This window comes from Polypterus senegalus, chromosome 7, assembly GCF_016835505.1.
Source record: "Polypterus senegalus isolate Bchr_013 chromosome 7, ASM1683550v1, whole genome shotgun sequence".
NCBI classification, from domain to species: Eukaryota; Metazoa; Chordata; class Cladistia; order Polypteriformes; family Polypteridae; genus Polypterus; species Polypterus senegalus.
Window position 1 is genome coordinate 36,343,625 of NC_053160.1, and position 19,442 is coordinate 36,363,066.

The 19,442-nt window shown below is 36.1% G+C and overlaps 1 protein-coding gene across 1 annotated transcript in view; it reads left to right on the forward strand.

The window, feature by feature from the left end:
* Nucleotides 1-2,131: 2,131 nt before the first annotated feature.
* pdzd2 (PDZ domain containing 2) overlaps nt 2,132-19,442 on the forward strand; it is a 456,165-nt gene continuing 438,854 nt past the window's right edge. Inside the window, exon 1 of the mRNA XM_039758492.1 lies at nt 2,132-2,548. The gene's annotated coding sequence lies outside the window, so the exon portion shown is untranslated. The remainder of the gene's footprint in view (nt 2,549-19,442) is intronic.

A 19,442-nucleotide genomic window follows, 5' to 3' on the forward strand; every position in this document is an offset into this window, starting at 1 on the left:
GTGTGTGTTTTTTTTTTTTACTAGTGGTAGAAATTTCAAAGGTACAGAGAGCATGTAGAGTTCAGTTCTTACTTCCGTGTTCAACAGACATTCAACCCATAACCATTCTCCAGTGTTGTGATAAACAAGAATGTTTTTAAATGCATAACGTCACTTTATTTAACAGAAAAAGCAACATACCTCATGTGAAACATCATTATCATCACTACCACCATCAGTATGTCTGCAGAATTAAAATATAATAAATAATTTTCATCAAAAAGATACAGCTATGCTCAGTTTCTGTTGAATCTTTACTACAGTGACCCTGAAGTTTAAGGAACAAAGGTTTGTTTCAGCTTCTTCTGGAAGGCTGGTTAATGGTAGGTGCTTTAAAGGTGCTTAAAATTATTCTGAAAATGCAGAAATTCAAAGTACAGATAACAGTATATTTATTTATTTTAGCAGGAAATGTTGCAAAGTACTATCCAAAAAGAAGAAACATTTCATGGTGAAATGCAACTCAAGCAACTAAAATAGACTATATTTGTGTTAGACATTTTAGATATCCATCATGTTACAAGTGGTTTTTTTTTCTGTATTTGGACACTAGGGGGTAGGGATGACAAAATGCATAATTCCAGTAAGATTTCATTTAAAGTGAAACCAGCTTCATTAATGAGTCGACTGATTGGAAAGAAAATGAGGACCTCCACTGAGCCCTTCCAGATACAGTTACCGCACTCACATTTAGTAACAATTTAGGAACAATTTTACATTTAGTAAGAAATTTAAAATGATGTGCATTGTTGTCTTAGCTCACAGGAGTCAGCTTAAGTTATGTTGTTCCTCTATCTATTCAGAATAGTATTCAATATGATTGATTATGTGTAATTAACAACATTAATGTTTGGAACAAGTTATATTGACTTTTTTGACTGAATTTCTATTTGATGTTTTTAATAATAAAACAAAAAAATAATAATACAGTATTAAAATATATAGTTGAGTGCAGTGAACATCATCACTTGATATTCATTGTACCTCAGTTTATTGCGTTTATATGACTATATGATGTTTGCATATGATTTCTATGTTCATATGCATTTTATAAAATTCAAAGATGTCTTGTTAAGCAGATTGGTGGCTCTGAATTGGTCAACAAGTGTATCTGCAAGTACTGAGCTGGAATGGTGTCCCATCCAGAGATCACTCAGAGGATAGTATGAAAACTGAAATATCATGTTTGTATTTTTTTTTTGCCAACAATTTGGTTTATTCTTGTATAGTGCCTTTCTTCCTAGACCAGCTCCAATTCTGCTTAGCCCTGCCATTAAATTGAAACAAGTTATACAAATTACCGGTTATTTGAAATATTACACATCATATTAAAAATATGCTTAATCTACATGCTGAATAATTCTAAAAGCATGCATCAATGTAAATTTTGGCGCTATGGATGGTGACAATTTTATCAAACTGCTCAATGCATTCTCATAAAAAATAAATAATAAAATTCTTACCAGATAGTTTATAGATAACTATTTCACGTCTGTTTATAACAAATATCTGCATATTTGTTACATCTGAGAGAAACAACAAAAAATATTGTTTGACTTTTTTGGTTAAATATGGAAACTGGAAAACATTGGAGCTATCTAATAACTTGCAATCTCTTAAACCACTGTTAAACGAAAACCACTCAGTTTCCTTAAAAAGTGGCACTCGGACTTCCAGCACTTGGATGGTATATCATGAAATAATAATAAATACATAATAACACTTTATGGAAAAATTCCAATACCTAATTTATCGGTGATAAAAGCCCGAAAAGTTCGCGGTTTGCAGTTCAGACGCTTACAAACTCGCTCCAGCTGTTTCCGATGCCCACTTCTCCCTTGAGCACGATTATCACGCTTGGCAATTGGACGAACGTTTTGGACTAGAACCGCCCTACACATTTTTTTGTCTCCCGGATTAGCTGCCTGAGCTCGCCTCGGTAACGCCTCTTGAATACGTCAGAATTTCGATGAAAACTGCTACACTGCAAGTTTTTTTGTGTTACCCGCCACAGCTTACGAATTAGACGGTGGTTGAGACTCGCTACATCTTCACGGTACTACAAAATATTGGTAAAGTGGAAGAGGGCGTGTTTTCTCGTATTGATTTGAATCTTTACAAGCTATGTCTTGTTGGTGACTGACTACCGTTAAATGTCAGTGCTAGAGTATGCTTTAACATCGAGAAACCCATTTGACAAACATTGCTTGGTGCTGAGTTCATCCTTTTGGAGATTAAAAGCGAAATCACCTATTAATTAATCCCAGTGGCGGAGACAAGGACATGGAATCGAAGATAGCATGGTGATGAATTGAGAGACCGAATCCGTTCATCCTCGTGCCCCTCAGGTGAAGCAGACACGGCGCCCAGGTCCAGTTTTTCCGTTGATCCGCACATCTTTCCCACTCAGTGGATGGATCTGTTCAGCTGGATACAGTTAAATGGAGATCCGAGTGTTATTAGAAGGCTGCTGAGTTCCACCCTAACGTTGAAAGCTGTCAAATGAGCGGTAAGCAGCATGAAGTAAGTTCCTTGTTGGTGCGAGAAAGTTTTCAAAACGCTCCTAAATAGCATGTAAGATGACCTAGTCGGAAGCGGCGAAAAACCCGTTTTAGCTATTTGTGATCGACGGATACAAAACTAGCATTTAGCGATAGTCATGAATATTAAGATCACCAGTTGGCCAATTCGCACGTACAGTACTGAATTTCTTCTCATAGTGAGTGCGCCTATTTTGGCAGTATGGGGGAAATAATCAAGTTTAGTCAATGAAATCAATGAAAGGTACCTATGAACATCATAAACTGTGTGTTGGCAGTTATCTGTCTTTCAAATTACTAATCTAAAAGATGGGAGCAGATTGGCATACTATACAGTAAGCTAACTGGAAAAATGTAGGAATGTATTTTGTAATTGAGACGAGTACATTCTAACGATTATCATAATTTTATCATTCCAGCTGATGCCCAAACACATTTGCAAAACATGCAATTGGTGGTTCGGGGCTGCGCCGGGACCGCTATGGTGTTCACAGGTTTTCGTTGCATCCAGTCGATCACCCGTTAGCTAATTCATATCTGGTGCTGAGTTCTTCAGTATGCTTTGACTTTTTGTTTTTTTTACAATATTTTATTGAGCAAAGCTGTTCTTTATTATATGGAACGGAATGGAAAATTGTACTTCGTTGAAATAATATAGTATTGTCGTTGTCCAATTCATTCGCTGTTGGGACACAACAAAATGATTTAATATTTATGAGTGTGACATATTTCATTTGAACTGAACGATTTGTTTTTTCAATTATTGTATCCAGTGGATCATGTCCTCGTACCTATCACTCTAAAAGTAATTAAGATTTGTTCAGTTATGCTGAAATCAAAATGTAAATCCTTTCTATCTATCTATCTATCTATCTATCTATCTATCTATCTATCTATCTATCTATCTATCTATCTATCTATCTATCTATCAATGTACAGTTGATTCTGAAACTATTCAGACATTCTCACTATTTTAACAATTTACTATGATGTAGCCCTTTTCTAAAATTATTTAAATTGAGTTTTCCCCACATCAGGCAAAACTCAATACCCCAGAATGACAAAGTGAAAACAGAATTTTAGGTATTTTTGCAAATTTGCTGAAAATTAAAAACTACAATGTCACATTGACACAAGTATTCAGGCCCTTTACTCAGTAGTTAGTTTAAGCACCATTAGCAGTGATTGTGGCATAGTATTTTTTTTTGTATTATTCAACAAACTACACACTTGGATTTGAGGATTTTCTGATATTGTTCTTTGAAGATCCTCTGAAGCTCCGTCAGGTTGGATGGAGAATATTGGTTGATAGCTATTTTCAAGTCTTTTCAGAAATGTTTGATTGGGTTGAAGTCCAGGCTGTGGCTAGGCAACTCAAGGGCATTCCCAGAGTTGCTTTGTTTTTAGGGTCATTGTAGTGTTGGAAAGTGAACCTTCAGCCCAGTCTGTTGTCCATGGACCTCAGGAGCAGGTTCTCATCAAGGATGTCTCGCAGTTCCTAACACTGAAAAGCAACCCCACCATGCTTCACTATTAGAGTTGTGTTGCTATAAGTGTTGCTATATCGAGTGGTGCCCGATTTCCTCCAGATATAATGCTAATCATGGTTTCATCAGACTAGAGATTTTTGTGTCTCACAGTCTGAGAGTTCTTTTGGTGCATTTTGCAAACTCCAAGCAGGCTTCCATGTGTCTTTTACTGAAGAATGGCTTCTGTCTGGCAGCTCTGACATCAGGCCCAGATAGGTAGAGTGTTTTAGTAATGGTTGTCCATCTGCAAGTTTCTCGCATCCCCATACATGTTCTCCAGCATTCAGCCAGAGTGACCATCTGATTCTTGGTCACCTCTCTTAAAAGGACTCTTCTCTCATAATTGCTTAGTTTGGCTGGGTGGCCAGCTCTGGGAAGAATCATTGTTGTTCCAGACTTTTTTTCTTTTAAGAATTATGAAAGCCACTTTGCTCTTGGAAACCTTTGGTGCTGCATGAAGTATTCCAGTTAGGCTTTTCCAGATCTGTGACTTGACACAATCCTGTCTCGAAGATATAAAGACAGTTCCTTAGGCCGGGTTTATACTTCACATGACTTGACGCATGCTCCAGCAGACGCTCCTGCTACGCAAGCATTTTACTGTTTATACTTGCGCACGTACTTTACGTAAATCTGGAAGAATCCACCAGATGGCAGTGCGAGATATTATCACAGTAAGAACAGGTTCAGCTTCGCCGTGTTGTGAATTGCCTGGAACAGCCATTAAATTACGATGACACCTTACCACAATATCTCTGAAAAGGATGTTTAATGATCAAATCCATCAATCCAGGGATATGTCCATTCCAGCAAGCATTGAGCACGAGGCAGAAACAATCCCTGGATGAGGCATCAGCTCATCGCCAGGTGAATACAAAACACTCACATCACATACACGGGCGTTATTTTAGTGTTACCAAATCTGCATATCTCTGGAAGGAAACCGGAGCACACTGTGGAAACCCAGCAGGAAAACCTGTACACTCCAGGCAGGGAATACCAGCAACGTGACTCCCTGCGAGACAGCAGTGCTACCGTTCCGCCATCATGTCATCCCATGTGTGTAATTATTAACAGTATTCATTATTTAAACAAAATTAACGATTTATCTGTAAAATGTAACATACATACTTTAATGCATTTCATCATGAAAGTGATATCAAGTATAAATCTAAGGATTCTAAACGTGCAGAGAGTTGGAATATCATACATTTAATGTGTTCTGTGTGGTGATCTGTTGCTGTTTGCCGCTCCTGTCGGGTCAGGAGGAAGCCCCAGAAATAAAAAAAGATGGCACAAAAGATGGTATATGAGACTTTTAAAATGTATCATGTCATTATGATCGGGAATATGCGACGTTTGAATATAAAAGCACCACGAATGCATCTGTATGTCGGCATTTTGCTTCACCACATCGAACCATTTATCAATCATCGAAGCGCGCGCATCGATCTCGTAGGATCCTCAAGCAGCTTTCTGTCACATGTAGATAGTAAACAGAGACTCTGATGTCACAGTCCTACTCTTATCACACTGCGCCCTCTGACTTTTTGCTGGTACTGCAACATGCGCATGTGTCGCGTTCATTTCTGAGGACCAGCTCAGAGGATGCCTGAAAAGAATGCTGGGAATGTGTGGCAGCCATGATGTGTGCCTGTATGCGTTCTGAGTGTGAAGTATAAACGAGCCCTTAGACCTCATGGCTTGATTTTTGGTCTGATACACGTTGTCAGCTACAAGACCTTCTATAGACAGGTGTACACCTTTCTGTCCAATCAATTGAATCGACAACAGATGGACTTCAAACAAGGTGTAGAAACATTTCAGATTAATGGAATGGGCTGCACCTAAGCCAAATTTCAAGCGTCGCATCAAAGAGTCTGAATACTTGTGAAAATGTGATATTACAGCTATAATAAATTTGCAAAAGTTCTAAAATCCTGTTTTTAGTTTGTCATTTTGGGGTGTTGAGTGCTGCTTGAAGTAAGGCTGCAACATAAGAAAATGTGAGAAAAGTGAATATTTACTTACTTTCTGAATCCAGCGAGAGAGAGAGGAAATGTAGTTTTAAAGGAATTATTAGTTAGGATCACCAGCATGTCTTTGGAGATGTGGGAAAAAATGGTTGTTTATTATTTTCCTGGTTCGTTTTTATCTCACTCAAAACACAAAATTGCTCTTACTTATTCTGTAACAAAAATAAGATTAATTTCATATTTATATAATTATTGAAGAGAGTGTCAGTAAACAATATGTCATGTGAATTGCAAATCAGGCTCATATTGTGAGTTTTGCAAGTATTCACATTGCTGCTGTATTGTCATAGCATATGAATGATGAAGATGAATTTGACTTTTTTTTTTTTACCAGAAAAAATAAAATTACACAATAACCAAATGCTTGTGTGAAAAAGTAATGATCTTCTGGACTGGTTAATGAAATATATTGAGCAGTAATATGTACAACCAGACATTTTCTGTAGATGTTGATCAATGCTTAGTAGGCTCTTAGCCTACTTCTGCTTCAGCTCAGTGCAGTTTTGTAGATTTTCAAGAATAACCTGCTTAGTTAATGTTGTGTCACAGGATTTATTTCAGGTTCAGCTGTTAATATTTCCAAAACACTTTGATGTAAACTTGCTTGTGTGTTTTAAATCATTATATTTTATTATGACCCAGCAGTGCTTCTACTTCTGCTGATAGACAGACTCCTGGACATTCTCCTGCTGAATCCTAAGGACAGAACATAATTTAGGTTTCCTTCACAATGTCAAGTCACACAGGTTCTTAATGAATCAAATAAAGCACCACATAACTGCCATTCCTGATTATTATCATTCTCATACTGTGGTATGCTGTATTAGCCTTTCTCCAGACTTCAAGGAACCTATTTTGACTACCGAGTTTCACTTTTAACTGAACTATCTAGTGATCTTTGTTCCAGACCTCTTCATGATAATCTGGGTACATTTTAGTAAAGTCTGCTGGAGCTGTCGTCCTCCTGTAAGTGAGCAGTCCCCCATGTTTCTTAGCCAGATATACCATTTTTACTAAGTTTATTTTGTGTCAACAACACTGACTTTTGCTGAGGCAAGAGAGGTATGCAGACCCCACATTATTGTTGTATGGTTCATTGTGACTTCATTAAATATTTTATACATTGCTCTTTGAAAAAATTGAGGAGTTAACCAATCCTGAATATTAATGTTTGGAACGGCAGTTACATATAGTAAGTGTGAGCACAATTTGGCTTCAGCTTTTTTTTGGTGAAGTGTCAGGGCCTTAAAAATGATTTAACTTTTTATGGAGTGTTTTTAAGACAAATTTCTTTTGGTCATTATATAATCTTATGATGTAATCTTCTCTCTCTTGCTAAGGTCTAATATTAGCTTTATTTATGTTGTACAGAGCTGGCCTAAATTTTGTTAAATATTTGAACAAGTGCCCCTAATTATCACTTTAATCCAGATGAGTTCAGTAAAGAATTAGTAACTTTGTCACCCCAGACAAATGCATTTGTAATGATCTTGTACATAAAACATGAAAGAAACACAAATTTGGCTACATTTTTTTTAAATGTTCATTGTCCATTTCCCTGGCTACTCGGATACATCACCTACAGGTATCTGCTGTAGTCCTGCAGTGTATTGTTTAGGGTAAGCAGTCATTGGATGGCTACAGGATTTGGTTTTAAATTACTCTAGTTTTTGACTTGAACATCCTGCTAAAACTAGCAACAAATGAAGGTTAAACCAAATCCATTTTATTTACATTTTTTCAATTAAATACAAATTGAATTAACCCCCTGCAACAAATAACAAGGAAATTCACTTTCAGCTTGAAGGTGTGGCTGAATGGTTGTATAATTTGACTTTGCAGGTCTCGGCTGTCTGGAGATCAAAATGTGGGCTCTAAGCAGAGCTGTATTATTATATTAATATTTCATTTTAGCACTTGTATCTGCTGACATTTATTCCTCATTCATTCATGTAAGCAATTACTTTTTATTGTGTTGTAACAGTTTTTAATTTGAAATTTGAAAGTCTTACTATCTTGTGGGAAACTTGTAAATCTTTGGGACTAATAAATAGTAATACATATATACTACTATATATTACTAGATATACTATATTACTACTATAAATACTGTATATACTACCATTTATTTTTATTTATTTATTTATTTTATTTTTTTATAAATTTTATTACAATCCATACAAAGCAATCAAGTTTTTACAAAAAGAAAAATTGAGTTAAGAACAGATGGATCCCCACCCCTGAGAGAGAGAGCAAACCAAACAGCGTGAAATTTAAGGCTTATAAACATACCTAAATTAATAAATTCTCTATGCTTTATGAGCTTATTTTAAAATATTACTGATTAGATCCTGCCATGTTTTGAAAAAAGTCTGTACGGATCCTCTAACTGAGTATTTGATTTTTTCCAATTTCAAATTATATAACACATCGGTTTCCCACTGACTTAAAAGAGGAGAGTTTGGGTTCTTCCAGTTTATCAGAATAAGTCTGCGTGCCAACAGTGTAGTGAATGCAATCACAATTTGTTTGTCTTTCTCCACTTTAAACCCATCTGGAAGAACCCCAAACACAGCTGTTAATGGGTTAGGAGGGATTGTGAGTCCAAGGCTGTCTGAGAGGTAATCAAAAATTTTTGTCCAGAATAATGTTAATTTGGAGCAGGCCCAGAACATGTGACCCAGTGAGGCTGGAGCTTGGTTGCAACGTTCGCAGGTTGGATCATGCCCTGGAAACATTTTGGAGAGTTTTAGTCGAGACAGATGTGCTCGATATATAATTTTGAGTTGTATAATTGTATGCTTTGCGCATATGGAGCTCGAGTGAATTCTCTGCATTGCTACTTTCCAATCCTTTTCTGATATATTAATTGAAGATCTTTTCCCAGTGTCCTCTTGGATCTTTGAAAGGGAGGGATTGTAAAATGATTTTATATATTGTAGAGATGGAGTCTAATTCCGTGAGATTGAGCAATATTTTTTCCAGCATGGATGAGGTTGCAAAATGAGGAAAATCTGGAAGGTTCTGTTTAACAAAGTTTCTGATTTGAAGATAGTGAAAGAAATTTGTAGCTGGAATGTTAAATTTGGAATGTAATTGTTCATAGGATGCAAAGACATTGTCTATATAAAGATCTCTAAGCAAGTTAATTCCAAATTTTTTCCAGATATTAAAAACTGCATATGTTTGTGAAGGTTGAAAGAGGTGGTTCTCTTGCAGAGGTGCCACAGAAAGAAGCTTCTCCGTCTTAAAATGCTTTCTACATTGGTTCCAGATTCTAAGTGAGTGGAGCACAATTGGGTTATTTGTATATTGCCGATAACGTGTGTTTATTGGAGCGCAGAGCAGGGAATACAAAGAAGTACTGCAGGATTTTACTTCTATTGCGGTCCAAGCCTGTATATGTTCTTCTATTTGTGTCCAGGTTCTTATCGCCTGTATATTTGCTGCCCAGTAATAAAACTGGAAGTTAGGTAGAGCCATGCCGCCTTCTGCCTTTTGTCTTTGTAGGTTCGCTCTTTTGATGCATGGATGTTTAGAATTCTAAATAAATGAGGTTATTGTTGAATCTAATTGCTTAAAGAACGATTTATTAATGTATATTGAGATGTTTTGAAATAAAAAAAGGAGCTTAGGAAGAATATTCATCTTAACAGTGTTAATTCTTCCAGCTAGTGTGAGATGAAGGGTTGACCATCTATGCAAGTCTTGTTTAATTTTTTCCATGCAGACGGCGGAATTTTGTTGATAAAGAACTTTATGTTTATTTATGATGTTTACCCCGAGGTATTTAAACTGTTCTGCAATGATAAAAGGTAGGGTATCTAATCTAATATTCTATGCTTGAGAATTCACTGGAAAGAGTACACTTTTATTCAGATTAATTCTGAGTCCAGAGATCTTTTGAAATTCTGTGAGTGCTGCTAAGACTATACTGTATACTACTATTTATACTATGTATACTTAAGGAGTATATTAGGTATGTTACTTTGTGTTATTCTGTTAAGTTAAAAGAAGTTCTGAGAATTGTTATTAAAAGTTGATGGTGTTTTATTAGGAGTGAACTCGCTCTGGTCCCTCATTTTTGCCTAAAAGGAACAGTTTTTTCTGATTATGCTGTCCTTCCTGAAGGACACATTTTGAACACATTTTATTTAGAGGCAATTGGGGATTGTGCGTTTTTCATGCCTAGCTATATGCCACAAATCATACATCCAGATACCTGTTCTGTAATTCAAGGATCAGGTTGCATAGCTTATATTCATATTGATTACATTAGAATTGTGGGCTTTTATTGACTTTTTGTTTTGTAGGTCCCTGTATCAGTTTTCTGCTTAAATGGGTGTCATATTAATATCTACTGTGGTGGGTTGGCACCCTGCCCAGGATTGGTTCCTGCCTTGTGCCCTGTGTTGGCTGGGATTGGCTCCAGCAGACCCCCGTGACCCTGTATTCGGATTCAGCGGGTTAGAAAATGGATGAATGGATGGATATTAATATCTATCCTATTTCTGTCTGGCATAACCTGTATGTGAATTTGTCCATCTTGCAGATTGGCTTTACTGTACTTATTGTCAACAATTTACATAACCTCTAGAAAATGATTTTAAGCCCAATGTTTTATACAGTACTTTATTTTTTTTCACTTCTGGTACATGTTCATAAATGGAAAAATGTGGACTTTTTTTTAGCAATTTAGTGCTTATTATACATAAATGTATTAATTTTAGAAGAAACCTGCAAGTTTAATTCAAGTAAGACATGAGGGATGCCTTCTGCAGTAAGCAATGCGCCATAAGTCAAATTTAAGGAGGACATAATGTCAGTCCACAATGTTCTTTGCATCTTCCCCACATTAGTCAGTTAAAATGGGATAAATTAAATAATTATGATGTTGAAAATCCATCCATTTTCTAACCCGCTGAATCCGAATACAGGGTCACGGGGGTCTGCTGGAGCCAATCCCAGCCAACACAGGGCACAAGGCAGGAACCAATCCAGGGCAGGGTGCCAACCCACCGCAGGACACACACAAACACACCCACACACCAAGCACACACTAGGGACAATGTAGAAACGCCAAACCACCTAACCTGCATGTCTTTGGATTGTGGGAGGAAACCGGAGCGCCCGGAGGAAACCCACGCAGACACGGGGAGAACATGCAAACTCCATGCAGGGAGGACCCGGGAAGCGAACCCGGGTCTCCTAACTGCGAGGCAGCAGCGCTACCACTGCGCCACCGTGCCGCCCTGTTGAAAATGTATTATCTAAAAAGTTTTATTCATGTTTTATTTTACAAGAAGTAGGTGAATGAATAGAATTCTGTACTGAAATTAAACAAATTATCTCTTTTCCTAGGTGAATAATCCTAAAACTTGTCCAAATACTAATTTGATGCATTTTAGGACTGACCAGATCTCATTATCAATGATTAATAACATAGAAGCAACAGGCATCTACATGTACAACATTGCTTACATTAATAGCATAGTGGTCCAGTATAATTGATAATCATACCATGCTTCAACCTGGTTAATTTAATTCTGAGTCATTGTAGGGTGGCAGTCAGAACTTTTATCCCAGCCATACTCAAATAGAGCCAATTTCGAATGCTGGTAAAGTTAACACATACCTGTTTGTGTATGTGGGAGGAAACCAAGATAGCTTGAGAAAAGCAAATGCAGACGAAGTGAGAACAGATTTAATGGGCTTAAATCCAAGGTATGGGATTCAAGCTCATGATGTTAGATTTATGAGGCAGCAGTGGTAAATACCATACTTCAATATATTAAAAAAAAATAAGAAAAAAATATACACAACAGACATATACTTGATCAACTGTAACATTATAATACAAACTTCGGTATAAAGGCGTATGTGATGGGCAAAAAATTTTAATATTTACTGATTTTATTTAGTACACCAAAAACTAGTGACTAAGTCTTTATGTGAAATTAAACAATTTCTTGAAAAAAGATGGGTTATTAACCTATTTAAACCAGTGAATCTCATCCAGCCATTTGTTATTGGACTGCAGGAGACCTTTACAGCAGTTTGCTTCATTGTGTTTATGAAGATGTGCTCTCTGTTGTCATCTTTAATTGTCTGGCATCTTAGTTTCCACTAGTCTTCTCTGTACTTATTAGTGTTAAAGTATGGTTCATAATATAAAATGCAGAGTTCTTTCTTTTGGTAAAGATATATACAGTACAATTATTGTAGCAAAATTAAATTAATATAGTAAATACAAATATAATTTAATAACAGATTTTGAGCAAAAGACTTTGTTTAGATTTTTAATATAGATTTTTATGAGGTAGCACACCAAGTGGGTGGGCTACTGAGACTGAAGGAAGGCTTCACATTTCCTGTGGTTTTATAAAATGCGTATATTTAACTTTGCCCTGGAGGGTTTGGAACTAAGAGAAGAGGATGGTGAAAAGATCTTAGAAGTACTGGAGGGTGTCACATTAGGGAAGAAGGAAACATTTAAGTGGGAAAGCAAGTAGTCAACCTACCAACTTATTTTGTATGTGTTTAGATTGCAAATAAACAATGTTTCTGGGGCATAATTGTTTTCCTTTGTCAGACGTTTTTATTGTATTAAAGAAATAACAGTTATTCAGTAATGCGACTAGATATTTCTCTTGATTGATCTCTTTGTTCAGGCAGTCCTCAACTACTTCCAGCAGCATACCTCTAAATGACCCAAGATGATGATTGTTGTAGTAGCAGTATTACATGTACATACAGTGTATAGTGAAATTCTTACTTGCATTTTCAACCATGCAACAAATCACCACTGTCCAGTGCCATCATAAACAAGCATGTATTAAAATGCATGACTTAACTTTATTTAATAGAAAACAAAAATCTGATGTAACTGTACCCCTCTTTCCTTATCACTCATTAAACGTTTTGTTATAAAAAACCCAGATAAATCTTTAGTATTGTTAACAGCATTTTGTTAAGTAAGATGATAACACCTTATAATTATGCAAAGCTGTCACAGCGTATCAACAGTAAAAAAATAATACTTCAGAGCAGGGATACTCGGCTACAGTCCTGGAGGTCTGTAGTGACTGCAGGTTTTTGCTTTAACTAAATTATTACTTAGAACCCTTTTATTTACTGCTAAAGTAATATGTTTTTGAGCATAGTTTTAATTAGCTCATTTGTTATAATTCTGAACCTTAGTTGCCTATTTTAGATTTAAACAGCCGCTTTAAGGTTTTAATTATTTGCTGTTTGCTTAACCAGCCATCAGTTAATAATGAGGTGCAAATCACAAAGGTGCCACCAGTTCTACAGCTACCATGCTACTGTTTAAACTTGTGTACATGCATCATGTTAATACAATGTTATGACATAAATAAGAGGAAAGGAAAGGACCAAGAGGTACAAACCTGTCCCACACTGCAAAACGTATGGATACATTTCTCAGAAAATTAAAAGTATACAATGCGATAAAGATTTGTCTTGGAAGAGTAAAAGCACCAAGAAGCCATATAATTAAATACAGTATTAAGCTTCATTATCTGGCTTCTAATTATGAAACTGTTTCAAATGAAAACTTGCACCCATTGTGCACCTCCAGGACTGAGATTGTGTACCACTACTTTAGAATAATGATTGTATAACTGAGCTGCATGGTGCATGTTTCCAAAGTGAGCTCAAGCATTTAGGCACAAAGATATATATTTTTTTGTATAATATACTGTATATTGAATGATTTTAATAATATGAATTGATTGATTTACTGTCTGTAGGTTTATTGTCCTGTCATTGTATTTACCAAATAAAAGGCAAATGCGACTGAAGTTTAGAAATTCACTGTGCCCTTTATTTATAAAAATTGCTGCTTTCACAATAGCAAACTTCATCATTGTAATTGTACAAATAGTATGAACTTTTTAGTGGAATTCATTTAATGTACATATACTCATCAGTGATTAGAAAAAAACCAGGCTTTTTGTATTAATCACTTATAAATTTAAGCTTATGTTTATTAAGCTTTTAGCTATGCAGATCTGCTCTCTGCTGCCCTACATTTCCACCTCTACTACTAGGTGGAAGGGAGGCTTATACTAAGCTCTTTGATGGTCTCAAGCAGCAAAGCAATACAGATTTTTTTGGAAGTTTATGATCCTATTTAAATTTTAAAGCAGCTGGTATTCAGGCATTAAACATGTATATCTTTCATGAAAGCATGCCATCTGCATATGGAATACTAATTTGCCATTATAATATGTTTTTACATTTTCAAGTGCAAAATAAATTACTTCTTATTTTAATTATTAGTGTTTTTATAGCAGAACTCTAATGCTAGTGGTCTTCTGTCAGTGTATGATGGTGGGGGGTGTTTTTCTGTGTGTGTATGTGACATTCAGTCTCCTGTTACATTCCATCTGTAGGATGAAGCACTTTGTCAACTATATAAAGACAGTAAAGTCATTAGTCACTACTGTTAGTGTTAAAATCTTGCTTATTACTATTAATTATTTTAGAGTCTGCAGGCTTAGACAAAGGTAATACAGATTAATATTTTTAAGGCATATGTGAAATAACAAAAGACAGGAGAGAGGTTTAAAAGACTAAATGTAATTTATGTGCAGTATATTAAGAAGAATTTAATATTTTTTGATAAAACAGTCTTTTACGAATTTGCATTTGTCAGGTTTGCACAAGTGGGTTTCCTTGTGGTGATTTTTGTATGAACACTGTGATTATACCTGAGGCGTTAATCTGAATTTTTCAAGATCACTTGTCCATATTAACTATGTTATTGACCAACACTAACTGGTCTGATGCACTACCTGATTTCTGGCAGATTCAGATAATGATTCCATTAGAGCTCAGTTTGTAGCGAACTCTGTGTTCTCCTGCTCTAAATGACAGTACTTCAATTGTTTTATGTATATTTCAACTAAAGATCAACTGTCTATATTGTTTATGAAGGTTGTTAGTCAAGTTGACATTGTGGTTGTAAGTGTCTCATGGATCCAGAAACCTAGGTTCAAATACCATGTCTGGTCATTGTCTGTGTGAGGTTTTTACATTCTTCCTGTGTCTATATGGGTTTTCCTTTCAACAGACTGGTTAATTTCCCATATTCTGAAAAATGTGCGGTTAGGTTATTTGGCAGCTCTGTTTTTGCTCTGTGAGAATCTGAGTGTGTCATAAGGCCCTCCAGTGCACTGGTATCCTGAACAAGGCTGTACTCTGCAACCCTGAATTGGATTAAGCTGATTTGAGAATGTTGTGTTAAGTTGTATAGCTACTTAATAGTTGATGTTGTGATGCAGCAACACAAAATGGGTGAGCAAATCTCAGAATAAATGACAAAGAGAACAAAACTTTACTGGTTAGCCTCAGAAACTGGCCTCATCCCTGGCCACCAGACCCTAAACTCAAAAAAGCAAACATTTTGGCTTGTGCTGGCCCAAAATTGGGCACTATCTGTAAAAGTTCAAAAACAATTTTAACTGTCACAAAAACACCAAATGCTCCTCATGGGAGAGAAAAACCATAAACTCTCCTGTGTTGAAAGACAAAAACAAAGGTAGGTTATTTTAAATTCAAACATTTTACTAAATAAGCAAAGGAAGAAAAAAAAAATGGCAAAAGTCAAAAATTTCAATCCAAAACAAACAAGACTAAATCTGCTATGCAATACCCAGAATCCAAAAACAGTTGCAGTAAATCCAGAGAAATCTGAAAGATCAATACAGAATTCACAGGTAAGATGTTGTCTCCACAATTTGCAATGAGAAACTGTGGAGAGCCATCTCTTAAAGCTGAATATAAAGGCAGAGGGTGTCCCATCAAAGTGATATCATGATGGCTTCACTGCTTAGGGTTAAACCCACAGTTCAAACAACTTAAATATACAGTACAATACCTATGTATGAAATAATAAATAAATGTAACATTTTTTAACCAAAATTGAATATAAATAAAAAACACATGAATATTAATAATAATTCCAAAGTAACAATTTAGCAGGAAATAACAAAAACAAACCCAGGCAGTATGATAACAAATGAATAGATCATCTTGGACAGTAACTTATGCTTGACACTGAATTCATACTTGGTTTTGACTTTAAAACTGAAATCACACCTTGATTGTGAGATACAGTAACTTGTTTTTCTCAAAATGAAAAAATTTAGCACTAATAGACTATTTCCACAAAGGCGTGTACAGTACTTGTACAGTACTTGTACAGTATTTAGAAATACCTTGCAACCAAAGTTGTATAAATCTGTTTGTGTAAAAGACATAATCTGTGTCAAAAACAATGACATGTAGCTTAATTAATGTGAACCTTATATGGAAGTACAGTTACATTAAATAAAGATGGTTTATACTGGTTTACTTCTTGGAAATTCAAATTACTGTTCACTATAATGTTCACTGGTTTCATTCATTTTTTAATTTTTAGAAAGTGCAGTAAACTTGACCTATGCATCTCTTATATATATTTCTCTTCTGTTTCATCCTGCTTCCACTTCAAAAGCGTTCCCGCCCACACTCAGCCGACACGGCATTTCTCAATTCCTATTCATCCTCTTCCAAACCCTTCCCCATGCTGCCTGCGGCTCCTCTTCAAAACCGGTCCCGCCCACACACAGCCAACATGGCATTTCTCGGTTCCTATTCGTCTCTTTCCAAACCCTTCCCCACGCTGCCCGCGGCCTCCCATACACCTTGCTTTTTTCGCTATACTGCGGTGGTTGTTTCCTAAGCCTTTGTTATAAAATGAACAACAGTATTTTTTCTGTCGACAGGTTTTTGTACAACGTCATTTCTATTCCAGGATCCAGCAACTGTCATCTCCAGCAAAACACCTATTCACAACTTCACAGGGAGCCAGTGAAGTTGAGAGAGAGAGTAGGTGTTATATGTTCAGTGGATTTAGAACAGCAGGTTATTATCCTGGCAGCAGAATTTTGAATAAGTCGTAAGTGATGGATACGTTTTTGTGGGATGCCGGTTAGAAATGCATTACAGTAATCTATACATGAGGTGACTCGGGCATTAACCAATACTTCAGTACTGTGTTGCATAAGAACAGGACAAAGTCTAGAAATGTTTTGGAGATGGAAGAAGGCAGTCCGAGAAATGTTACTTATATGGGAGGAATTATTTAATAATAATAATAATTTATTATTATTATTTCATAATTGCCATTATTAGTGTATAAATGGATATAAATAATTGCATGTAAATGATTTGCCAAATCTGTTGTATGTAAACGATACTGTTTTAAACGTTATTGTTTTTTCATCAGAAAACCCGGTTTCCACGTCTACCTGTATTAGTTTAAATGGCACTTTTGCCACTCCCAATAGGGTGGACACGCTGACGTATTGTGTCAACTGGGCAACACAGTGAATGCGGCGTCTATCTATATATGTCTATGCTCTTGACCATTGGTATTGGTTTTGCTCCTTGCTATTGGTTTCACTCCTTGCTATTTTCGTTATACTGCGGCGGTTGTTTCCTAAGCCTTCGTTATAAAATGAACGACAGTATCTTCTCTATCAACGGGTTTTTGTACAACGTCATCTCTATTCTGAGATCTGGCAACTGCCTGTTCCTATAAGTGGGTTATTTCTTGACACAAATCGTCTCCAGCAAATCACCTATTCACAACTGTGTCTTTCAAGAAGTATTTCTGTCTTCTTGATTTCTGAATTCCTTTCTCACCGTTTTTCGTTCCTATTCTTACACTGCCGTATATTATGGCAGGCGTCGGCTAGTAACTTAGTATCATAAGTAGTATGTTAGTAAGTATTGTATATTTAGTTATTTTGAAATTCTACACAAAGTTCAGCCATAGATTTGCTTGTTCTTAATAAGAAAATGCTTTGTTGTGAGAACAAAGAGTAAAACATATGACATACCCCTTTGACATTTTACAGAAAAAAACAGCTATAGAGCTGTCCAGAAAGATTCTAAGTTAGAAATAAGCATACATATGGGCTATTTCAAGATCGTGACTGAACAGTCAAATAATTTGTAACAGTGACTCCAAATGAAATGTGATATCCTGGTTCAAAATAATTGACAAGCTGCCACATTTAATGAAAGCCATTTTGATAGATAATGTGTCGTGCTGCACCATTGTACACACCCTCTCTTTTGTTTTATGACTGCCCCAACAGTTCTGATATGGTAGGTTAACAATCTGATCTTGCAAGTGGCCTGCTTATTTTGTATGTGGTAATACACTGTACGTATGCTGTTTTTGCATTTTATTTGAGGTTTCCAATGTTTTCTCACCTTTTTTGCTCAAAATGCTGCCAAATAGAGTTACATGTAACATGCTCCATTTTCACTCAAGGCATTTAGTCTGCTTCTGGATGTAAAAAAATCTGTTCTGTAGCTTAACTACTGCCTTCTGTTGTCAATTTAAACGAAAAACATGTATCAAAATACTATAAGTCTGTAGTAGATGTAGCAGTGCACTAAAGCACTAAAATGTCTTGATGCAAATTTGAATTAATTTATAGTCAATATAATTATTTCTTTTATATTCTTAACCAGTAACGGCGTACTGCACGATAACGTGCAGTGAATACTCTTGACTTATAGTTTTCATACTTTTTCTCTGCACGTTTAGCATTCGTTTGCTCAGAGGTTGATGCGCTTGCTGCTTCATGAGCAGCTGGTTTCTCCACTCTAGCGACCCACTTCTCTTCTTCCATCGGCATTTTTGTGTTGCAATTACTTAGTATGTTTTTCTTAATTTTTCACTTAAGCTGGCACTTAAGTGTTTAATCTGCCTCTAGAATGATTTAAGATATGAAGAGGTAGGGGAAGTGATGGCGAAAGGTGGTTTGGATGAGAATGGCGCCTGTACGCATGCGCCACATGGCCACCCTATTGCCCGCTGCCAAGAGAGTAATAAAAATCATCACCCCAAAAGCGGACAGTAGAGGTCACGTAGTATATGTGTACCAAATTACAGGTCAACAGTTCAAACGGTTTGCAATCTACAGGTGATTTAAAATCCTGGACAGACAAATGGACAGCCATGGTAGCATTTTATATAAGAAGATGGATATAAGTTAATTGAATATGGGAAATCATTAACATCCCCAATTGCTATACCAATATCCATTGAAACCCAAAAAACATGCCTCATTCCTATAAAAGTTGAAGGAACACATTGGAAAAATCATCATTTTCTTACTTTAAAATGTCTTTTGTAGTTATTTGTTTAACTTGGTTGTTTGCAAGTGTAAGATAAACAACAGCAGTCTTAGGCACTGAACTACTAGTGAATG